Source organism: Dipodomys spectabilis, unplaced genomic scaffold, assembly GCF_019054845.1.
Source record: "Dipodomys spectabilis isolate Male_0828 unplaced genomic scaffold, ASM1905484v1 ptg000001l, whole genome shotgun sequence".
Taxonomy (NCBI): Eukaryota; Metazoa; Chordata; class Mammalia; order Rodentia; family Heteromyidae; genus Dipodomys; species Dipodomys spectabilis.
In genome coordinates this window covers 11,845,933-11,857,551 of record NW_024870678.1, presented here as the reverse complement: position 1 = coordinate 11,857,551, position 11,619 = coordinate 11,845,933, and the positions used below count along the sequence as shown (strand labels likewise).

At 37.7% G+C, this 11,619-nt stretch overlaps 1 pseudogene; it reads right to left on the bottom strand.

Annotated features, from left to right (window-relative positions):
- Positions 1–3,784: 3,784 nt before the first annotated feature.
- LOC122102937 lies at positions 3,785–4,583 on the bottom strand (annotated as a pseudogene).
- Positions 4,584–11,619: the final 7,036 nt, after the last annotated feature.

Below are 11,619 nucleotides of genomic sequence, written 5' to 3'. Positions count from 1 at the left end.
TAATAACCATTATGTATTAGGATGAATGCCAAAATGACATAGATCTATAATTAGGTATAATGGACATACAATTTTCTCTACAAATCTAAGAGCTGGCCTTACTCAATTGCTAAATCGCTTACACATTCATTAAAATAAATAATTACTACTGCCTACCACAGTCTCATGCTACACTGAGCTGAAACAATGTTGAATACTGTGGAGTCTCTAACTTTAAAAGAACTATAAGTCAGTAGAAAACAAAGAACCCAACCCAACTTAGTGTTCCTATACTTTTTCTTTTAAGTCCAGTCACCTCATTGCTGACAACAGAAACTGACCATGCTACAGGTTTTTCTAGAATCTTGTTCTTTCCTCATGTGCCCCAGAGGGTTGCTCACTCTCAAGGAAGGAAGGAAAGGAGGGATCTTTCAAACAATTCAGCATCATTAGTATTGTCATAAAACTTAACATCTACTTTATTGAGAAACATAATATATACAGCCAAATAAACTGCTGCTTTCCAAAAGGAGAGCCACAAGAGTTTGCTGAACCTACCTACACACCCACCTATACTAAGATGATAATGATTTCTACTGGGTGGTTTAATTTCCTTTCTTGTATAGTGTGCATACACATAGAGACAAGATGGCATTTTGAGAGAACTTACTGCTGTAGGAGTAATGCAGATAATGGACTGAGTGGGTTCAATTAAACTCCTTTCAGTCTGATGGAACTCATTGTCCTGGACCTTCATAATCCTATTGCTATAATTTTAAAGATGTAATAAAAATAATGTTAATAGCCTTTTCATTATTTAAATGTCTTCCTTTGAGATTCCATTATTGCTTCTGATAAGCTCCTTCTAGAAAGTGAATGAGGAATGGAAATATTTATATTATCATAGACATATGTTTATTTGATTAGAAATTACATTAAGGACACATAAAAGTTTTGCTAGCAATGCTTAGTGTTCTATAACGTAAGAGTATATTTTCTATGAAGTAAATTGAACAAGAATATAGATAAAATACAATGTCTTTTTTTCATATAAGATTTCTTTCTTCATCTTGAACTGGAGATATTTCCCTAGGGGGAAAACAGGTCTTACACACAGAGAAGTCAATCAGTAAAAACACAATACATACAGGAACATAAACGTTAAAAAGATAATCTGAGCAAAAACTAACATTGAGATTGCACAAAACACAACTAAATATTAATAATGTATGAGTGGACAAACTATTTGAATAACAAGATCAATATGGCTATCTTTAAAAATTATTACCACTATAATTTTTTGACATATGCTTTTAATTTATTTTAATATTGAAAAAGTAATTTATATCTTTTTTTCTAAAACATAGAATGTGTCCTCTCTTCCTTGCCATACATATTCAATTCCTAGACTTTTCTCATTGGAGCATATGAGAGTTTACATAGTACACATAAATTGAATCTAAATGTTAAAACTTTAGAAAAAGTACAGTTGAAAACTTTCACAAACATACCCATGTAATACGAAAGCAAAACTGCTTTTGTGTGTTCACCATTAGTATTTAATAAATAAAGTTTAAATACTGGAGATGTATTTTAGTGATTCAATTCTTGCATCATGTGTGAGTCTTTGGGTTCAATACCTAGAACCACATACAAAAATTTTGCTGAAATAGCAATTTTCTATAAAAATTAGTGAAGAGTTTCTGATAGCAATGGAACACTGTAACACTGATAAGGGGTGGTGATTATACATTCATTGCTAACGAATACAAATTATACATATATAGTTATTATAAAGGTGCTATGCAGAGAGGTTACGTTACATAAGTTAAGTAATGAACATATTTCTTTTTGAGCAACGTCACCCCTTCGCTCTCTCTCCCCCAGTTTACCCCTCCTATCCCCCCCTCCACAAGCCGTATCATACATTTTCCACATAGTGTCTAGTGAGAATCACTGCTGCATCTGTTCTCTCTCTCTCCCTCCATTTTTGTACCCCCTCCCACAAGGACAGAAAATGAACAAACAAGACAAAAAGAAAAGAAAACAAAAATGATAACAGAGATAAAAGCACTGTATTTCCTTTTCCTGGAGTTCCTTTCAATAAATATATGATCAGATGCACATAGACATTGCACCTTTGTATTCCCTTTGTAGCCTCCTTTGAGTTTGTGGTGCTTTGACAGGTGTGACCTCTGTAGCGGTTCCCTTCCCTTTAGCTCTGCAAGTTCACCTTTGCCTCAGATTCAGAAGTAAATTTTAATCTTTGGTTCTCAGTTTTGAATGGACACATCGGAGCCTGGGCTGAAGTGTTGCCGAGTCACACGTGGCGTGCCCTGTCTGGTGAGACCTGAACTCCAGGCAGTGTGTAGTAGGAGGTCGAGAGTCAGCTATGGAGTGGTCAAATTAATCAATGTATGTTGGTAGTTGAATTTAGCATAGAAGTAGATAAGCATGCCCATGTCTTTATTTTTATGAAAAGAGCTGTAACTAGAATATATGTCTATAGGAATCGTAATGGTTTCCAAAGACTATTTTTAAAAGAACTAAGTGAGCATGAATTAACTCTTCAATATAAGCTATGAGGTAATTGTTCGTTGTAAATTATAATAGCACCAGCCTCTGTGATTTAAGGCTCTTTGCTTCTAGTAGAAGCCCTTATTTTCAAGAGCTAAAGCTGGCAAAAGTTTCAGCTTAGGAAGGTAGATTTTCTTTTTCTTTTTCTTTTTTTAAATTACAAAAATCTTAAGTATTTTGGCTCTTTGCTTTGGAGGGGTGGAAGAAATTTTAAGTACTTAAGGGTATTCAGAAGATGCAAGCCCTGTATTATGTATAATGATTGGTAGGTTGATCTTTCATAGTAATTGACTCTAAGGATTTTTATTAAAAAATAGCTGAAAGATTCAATGCTGAATGAAGTCTGGGGGAAAGAAATGGCGGTTATGTAGAGGCATTGGGTTTTAGAATAATAATGAAATTCTACCTACAACACAGAACCGAGAGTACGGGTGGTAGGAGGATGGAGGCTGCTTAGAGGAAGGACTTGCGACCACCAGTAAGCCAGACTACCATAGCAGAGTAGCTTTAGCTGAGTGGGGAGGGTGGGAAGGTGGGAGTGGGCTTTGGAGAGTTCGTGGGACAAGGATAAAACTTGATGAACGTCTTTCTCTTCAGTATAGACTTACCCTGCATCTTGCTGTCCCTAAAGGCAATTGTTCCTAAAATTTCAGTCTCTCTGATAGACTCACAGACCCTTGCCACACTTGCCCGGTTATAGCTCAACTCAACGAGAGTACAGCTTTCTGTACCCACGCAGCCTGTGGATCTCTCTCTGTTTGCATGCAGGCAGGCTTCTTTGTGTGCCCTGGTTAACGCCTCTTGCTTGTACTGGGTAGCATGGTTATTCTTGTATTTCTGTTGCAATAAACCAATTTTATAATCTTTAAACCATACTGTGTGTGAATGTCCAAAGTCCTGTGTAATTTATCATGTCCCAGTGTATTTCAGATCTACCTTCCACATATGTGAGAAACCACGTGCCATGTCTCTCTGAGCTTGGCTTACTTCACTTTACATGATTTGCTCTAGGTCCATCCATACTCTTGCAAATGACATAATATTATTCTTTCTAATGGCTGTGTAAAATACCATTGTGTATAGATACCTCATTTTTTTTGGGTCCACTCATCTATCACAGGGCATCTGGGTTGTTAGTTTGGCAATAGTGAGTAGTGCAGCCATCAGCATGGATGTGCAAGTGTGGGTTTTTTTTTTTTGCCATCAATAAGAAATTTACTTATTTAAAAAAAAAATCCAAATGCTGGCATTGTCCAGAAAAATTTAACAGATTTATAATTGTTATAAAGTTGAACTGCTGAAACATTTTGACTTGCATTAATGCTTTATATCCCCACAGTTATATTAAAAATTCACACACAAATGAAAATGGAAAAACTGCCAATACCTGATTTCTGTCCCCTATTTTTCCACTGGCAATCATATACTTAGGTACCTTTTGACCCTATGGGGGAAAAAAATCTAACATTCAGAACTACTGATAACAAGAAAAGGGGGGGGGGATTTTGAGAATGAAATGCCTCCCGTTTTAGTGGATTCTTAAGCACGTTCTCCACGTATGCGGCGTGCTAGCTGGATATCTGGATATCTTTTGGCATAATTGTCACACGTTTGGCATGGATAGCACACAGATTGGTATCTTCAAAAAGGCCAACGAGATAGGCCTCACTTGCCTCCTGCAAAGCACCTACAGCTGCGCTCTGGAAGCGCAGGTCTGTTTTGAAGTCCTGAGCAATGTCTTGCACCAGACGCTGGAAAGGGAGCTTTCGAATTAGAAGTTCTGTGGACTTCTGGTAGCGCCACAGTACCAGGCCTGTAGCAGTGCGGCTTCTTCACCCCTCCGGTGGAGGGCGCGCTCTTGCCCGCGGCCTTGGTCGCCAGCTGCTTCCTGGGCGCCTTGCCCCCGGTGGACTTGCGGGCGGTCTGCTTGGTGCGAGCCATGGCGGAGCGGCCTCAACCCCCCCTTCTCCTTCGGCTGGCGCTCGGCGAACGAGAGGCGGCGCTGGCCCGGCGCTGGCCTAGCGGCGGCTGCGAACACAATTTGCAAGTGTGTTTTTATGGTATCCTGGCTTGTGATGTTCTGGGTAGATGCACAGGAGTGGAATGACTGGGTTGTAGGGAATGTCCATTATGTTTAGTTTCTCGAGGAACCTCCAGTGTGCTATCCAGAGCAGCTGTAATAGTTTACATTCCCACTAACAGTGCAATGGGACTCCTTTTTCCCCCACATCCTCGTCAGCATTTGCTGTTGTTTGAATTCATGATGTTGGCCAATCTAACTGAGCTGAGATGGAATCTCAGAATTGTTTTTATTTGCATTTCCTTTATGGCCAGGGATGTTGTGTGTTTCTTTGCCATTTTTACCTCTTCTGAGAAGTCTTTCCTTAGCTCCTTTGCCCATTTAGTAATTGGTTTATTAGCTTTGGGAGGGGTTAGTTTCTTGAGCTCCTAGTATATTTTGGATATTAGGCCTTCGTTGCATGTATTGCTGGTAAAGTTCTTCTCCCAGTCTGTTGTCTGCCTTTCTAGTTTAGTATTTTGAAAGAAATTTAGTAATAAGTCATTATTCTTCCATAAACATGCATATTTTTATTTTTTATTGGTATACCTTGACATTTTTACACATGTACACAATATATTTCACTCATATTCCCCCCTCCTCAACCCAATCACCATATTTTGTTACCCTGACTTCTTCCACTGGTCTCACTCTCCCCATATTGATACTTCTACTTGTATGTTTTTTTCTTTAATCCAGACTCTCCATTTGACAGAATATAGGCACCATTTATCTTTCTTGCTTAACATAATTTTCTCTAGTTCCATCCGTTATTTACTCTTTTGTTCTTACCATATTTATTTATTCATTCACTTGATGGTACCATGGCTAATTCTGTAATTTAGCTATTGTAATTAATGTTGTAATAAACATGGTTGTGCAGGCCTCTCTGTTGTATGCTGATTTTGATTTACTGGGTAATATATCCAGGAGTGAAAAAGCACATGGTAGTTTAGTTTTTTGAGAAACTTTCAGACTGATTTCAGAAGCGTCTAGAATAGTTAGCATTCCTAGTCATAGAGCATAAGATTTTTTTTCCACATCCAGACTAGTATTTGCTTTTTTCATTTTCTTGATTTTAGCCATTATAACTATGACTAGGATAAAATAGAATTTCATTGTGTTGGTTATTGATTAATTCATTTATATTTTTGAAACAAGGTCTGTTGTATTGGCATTTTTTTCTTTTTTCTTTTTTTTTTTTTTGGGGGGGGGGGGGTCCGGTCGTGGGGCCTGAACTCTGGGCCTGGGCACTGTTCCTCAGCTCTTCAGCTCAAGGCTAGCGCCTTGCCACTTGAGCCACAGCGCCACTTCCGGCTTTTTTTCTTTTTTCTTATGTGGTGCTGAGGAATCGAACTCAGGGCCTCAGGCATGCAAGGCAAGCGCTCTACCACTGAGCCACCTTCCTAGCCCCTTGGCATTTTTTTTCTATAATGCAACAAAGAGATATTTGTCTCTCATCTTTTTGACATTTGTCAAAAACCAAAAGTCTTGAGTTTTCAGTGAGGGATTGGAAAATTGAATAGAATTTCCTCTTCTATCAGGGAAATCTCTTTTCTGACCCCCTTCCCCCAAGAGATATATCTCTCATTTCTTTAAACTTCATAACCTTCCTTCTCTTCATAGTCACCACTGCTTCTCAGAGGAAAGCTGACAGTAGTAACAACAACAAAACAGTTAAAAACCCATATATATAATATATATTAAAGGAAACATGAACAACATCCTAATAAGGAACTGGGATGCTTATAGATAAACTAAGCATTTAAAATCATTAAAGCTAATGGTATTGACATTGGGTAATAAATCACAGGTTATGCATAAAGGAAAAAAGAGCAGAGACAGAAGATAAATCCATAAAGTTATAGAAACAATGATGAGAACATAATGATAAGCATAGAGAAAGTAAGCAACAATAATAATAAAACCCAGTCAAATTCTCCTTCTCACTGAGGAAAGGAGAAAAGATTCCTTCTAGCTCATCCTCCAAACTTGTCTTTTGAGTTGGCTATTTTTTTTTGAAAACAGCTGTTTTGGAAGTGCAAACAACTTAAGACCAGAAAGACTGCAGGCTGAGCCCCATCCTTTTTGCCAGCTGTGCTCAAGTAGTCCCTGGTTGCCTCTCCAACCCAGGGGTGTTCTGCATTTGTGGGTTTGGCGTGGGAAATTCCTGAGCATCTGCTGCTATTTTGCCCACTTCTTTCCCATCCTCTGAGAGTGTACAAAGCCATCAATGGTGGGTGGCCAAGGGATAGGGCTCTGATTGCTTCTGTGTGCAATTTGTTCTAGACCTTCCCAGAACACAGCTGCTCTCTTCTCTTACCAGAATTCCAGCTGGAGCTCCAGATGTGTTTACTCCCATCTTCTTTCTTCAGTGTGGCCTGTATTTCCCAAGCAAGTAGATGTGTATCTGTGAATGTAAACTCAAGTTGCGACCAGTGTCATGGATCCACACCGATTCACCCCTTGGCTGCTCACTTAGCCAGTGGAGCAGGGGAGGCTTTTCGTGTTGGAAGATACAAAATGCAGCCTTCTGTTCTACCTGGTTGAAAAGTTTGACTGTAAAATGTCTCCAATAATGATTCCCCTCAGTAGCACCAGTGAGCAAGCTAGGAAGACCAGGGCCATTTCTTTGGTGTGCTTACTACACAGTTCGCAGTCAACATTTTATCTTGTAGTATGTTATCCTGCACATGTAAAGGGGCTTTCTGGAGCTTTCCTTTCTCTTTTGCTTGTCGCCTTACTGGCAAGTTGGGTACTCTCTTTCTTTTGCTTTGCTGTATGTTAGGATCCTTTCATTGTTGATTTTTTGGGTTGTTGTTTTAGTTTTTTGTTCGATTTTGAGACAAGGTCTCAGTGTTGTAGACTGATCTCAAACTTGTTATCCTCCTACTTCACCCTCCCAAGTGCTTCAATCACAGCTGTTCATCACTATTTGCAGGTCCTGTTATTGCTTTATAAATCTCAGGTTCACTTTTTTCTGCTTTTCATCGCCTTTTGTTGTCTTCTGTTGCCATCCTTCACCTGTCCATGTCACCTACCATGTCATCTCCCTGCAGCAATACGTCTGATGTCTTGTTTCCAATTTGTGGAGATGCAGGATTGTCTGTAACTCAATTACCTACCCTTCCTCTGATGTGTTTGTGTGTGCATGTGGGTGCGTGCACATGCACTCAGATATTGGGGCTTGAACTAAGGGCCTTGTGTTCTTGCATAGCTTTTTTGCTCAAGGCTGGCACCCCACCATTTGAGCCACACCTCAGCTTCTAGCTTTTTTTTTTTCTGGTTAATTGGAGATAAGAGTTTCTCAAATTTGTCTACCTCAGGCTGACTTTGATCCTCAGATCTCAGCCTCCTGAGTAGTTAAGATTACAGATTTGAGCCACCAGTACCTGACTTCTGTACAAATATTTTTAATCAATCTGTTGTCCGAAAGGTTACAAGTGATAGAAATTTCCATTCTAAGCTAAAAAGGGTGTTATGTACCATAATTTCAGAATGGATTCTGTTACTGAAATTTTATTATTATTTTTGTTGTTGTTTTCTTTTTAGTTGGTCATGGGCTTGGGCGCTGTCCCTACACTCTTCAGCTCAAGGCGAGTGCTCTACCGCTTGAGCCACAGCGCCACTTCTGGTTTTCTAGTGGTTTATTGGAGATAAGAGTCTCACGGACTTTGCTGCCCTGGCTGGCTTTGAACCGTGATCCTCAGATCTCAGCCTCCTGAGTAGCTAGGATTACAGGCGTGAGCCACCGATGCCTGGCTTGTTACTGAAATTATATTATAAGAAATCTGCCTCATTTGACATCTTGCCTCTCTTCCTCTGTTTCCAGAGTGAAATATTAACATCATAAGAAAGGAAAATGAAGTAGAGTGAGAAAAAGTCAACTTATATTTGCTCAGCAGTTTCACCATTTAATAATTGTCCTGTAAATCAATGTTAAGAAATAGTAAATGTAAACATTTATTTCCAATTGCTTTAGTTGTGGCACTTAAAAATTATTCAAACAAAATGAAACAAAACAAGAACTTGCATAATCCTCTTGCCCGAAAACGGGGAGAATTGTAAACTAAGGGATATAAAATGTTTGAATGAGCTATTAAAACTATGTTTACAAGAAGTTTTTTTACTGTTTATGAGCAAAGAATATTTAATACTATAAAAGCCATAATGTCAGAAAACAAAATAATACATATAGTATATATATATAATATATATTTATGTAAAATATGCAGAAAAACAAATCTACAAACATCTATTCAAATACTAGACTGCTCTAAGAACAATTGGCATTTCCTATCATAAAATGAATATTTGGGGGAGTACTTATTTTATGGCAGGAATTTAGAAAATTTTACTATGAATATTATTTTCATAGTAATTCCTATATTTTTACATATGTTACAGTAAGCAGTTGAGAAGTGCCTTGAATTTAGATAGAAATTCTAACTTCACTTAAACATCATTTTAAAGGGCCATTGGGGCCCACTGTCTCCTTTAATACATCTCTTATGTAGCCAGTTGTCAGTTCTACTTGTTCTATGAATGTTTTATTTTTCCATAGGAGACATAGATACAATCAGATTGACAAGAGTGATTCATTCCATCATTCATCCAACAACCTCTGAAATGTTGTAGGGATTAAAAAATAACCCCTAGAGGAATTTCCTAAAATGTGGAAGGTAAGAAAGTTTGTAAATCATGATGGGTCAGTAAGGAGGCTTCTACAGTGAATTGAATATGTAAATCATTCTTTGTTTTAAGTAAGTGAAGAGCTAAATAAATGTCAGCCATTTTGGCATAATCATTGTATGTGCAGAGGATGGATTCATGTATAGTAGATTCAACTGCAATAATAAAAATAATTTATAAAAACAGTCTATCTGAAAAAAATTAAAGGAAGGCTGTATCTTTTCAATGTTTAAATATATCACTAGTTTTAAAAATAATATTTATGCAGTAAAGAGAGACAAGTTATTTTGTATCCATTCATTCATGAATGATTTTCATTCTCCCTTTGGCTCAGGTGAAGTAAAAGGTTATAAAACTCTGTTTTGGTGGGCCAGGCACCAGTGGCTCATGCCTGTAATTCTAGCTACTTAAGAGGTTGGGACCTGAGGATTATGATTAGAAGCCAACCTGGGGGGAGGAAAGTTCGTAAGACTCTTATCCTCAGTTAACTATCAAAAGGCCAGAAGTAGAGTTGTGGTTCAAATGGTAGAGCACTATCCTTGAGCACTAAAGCTCAGGAACAGTGCCAAGGACCTGAGTTCAAGCTCCAGTACTGGCTTACACACAATTATTTTTGGTGAAAAATGGGAAATTATTATGCTAAGAATTTGTTGCTGCCACTCTCTTCCTTATTTTATTTGAACATTCTATTATTTATTATTATTTTACCTTTAAGTAGTCCTACAAATGGATTTCAATTCAACATGTCCTCTTTCTTGTTTCTTTCTTTCTTTTCTTTCTTCCTTCCTTCCTTCCTTCCTTCCTTCTTTCCTTTCTTTCTTTTTTTTTTCTTCCTTTTTTTTTTTTTTTTGCCAGTACTAGGGCTTGAACTCTGGGCCTAAGCACTGTCCTTGAGCTTCTTTTGCTCAAGGCTAGTGCTCTACCACTTGAGCCACATTCCCAGTCCATCCACACCTGCCATCCCTCCCCCACCACGCTGCCCTACCCCAGCAACAACAATCCCACACATCCTAAGCTACCTGGTTCATGACTGCATTTACCTACTATTCATTTTTCCATTTGTCTGCCTCCTTTACCTCCCTGCTATCTTTAAGCTCCATCCCTGTAAACAAGACATGTTTCAGCTTCCTGGTGTTTATTCTTGATATATTGTTCTTCAAGACTACATCCTCCCTGAGCTTTAGTTCTTCCCACTTCACATCTCTCACATTACTCTTAGTCTCCTAAGAGCCTCTCCCCATAAATCATTTGAACAGAAATCTCCTCTGTGGCTGTGCTTCCAAGGAATCTTGTCTGAGGCAATCATCAACTGCATCCTTGTAGCAATCATTACCATATCTCAATATTGGCGTTCATTCCAAACTTCTCTGAAAAGAAAAGGCCAGAGAGGGGGGGAATGACCAATGCAGACAACTTTCTCTTATTTATCTTGAAGTCAGTACTACATTGTACATTATTTATTTGTTTATTCATTTATTTATTATACACATTTTCAAATAAAATTAATTTTATTAAAAATGCTTATTTTAAAATTAATTATGTATTTTTTTTCTTTTTGGTTGGTCATGGGGCTTGAACTCTGGGTAGTTATTTATTTCAAGACAGGATCTCACTGTATAGCCCAAGGTAGGGTCAACCTTATAATCCTCCTGTCTCAGTCTTCTGAGTGCTGATGTTACAGATCTTTGCCACTATGCCAAGCTCACCTCATTTTACACTTTGTTTGAAATACAATGAGGTAATTCTGTTAGTAAGTCAATGTGATGTGGACACTAAAATGAGGTTTTGCTTTGGGGAAAGAGATTTAACTCAACACCCAATATTTTATTTTATTTTATTTTTCCAATATATCTTACTCTTTGTTTTACAAAGATGTATATTATGAAGCAAAACTCAATAACAACAACAAAAAACCTTGAAAGGAACAGTGATAACCTTTGGAAGCAATACGCACTGTGTGTAGAAGTCTTTAAAAATTCACCATCTAAATGTTTTAAAATACTTTCAGTAAAATGTCATTTATATTTCACATCTATTAAAATCCTTTATTTTTCTTAAAGTAATAAATGAAATTATTTTGAAATGTTCTCATCTGTATTTATAATAGTGGTAAATAATTTATTTCCTAAAACACTTTTTCTCCACTGTGGATTAGCAGTGCTAGGGTATGCTTGGCTGTGCAATGCAATGGGAAATATTAGATTTCAGACCCTTGGAGAAAATTTTCTGCCACTGCATGGTGAATAAAAATACATCATATTACTTACATGTATTATATTTCTTTTTGTACCACTTGGGAAAACAAAGGCTAT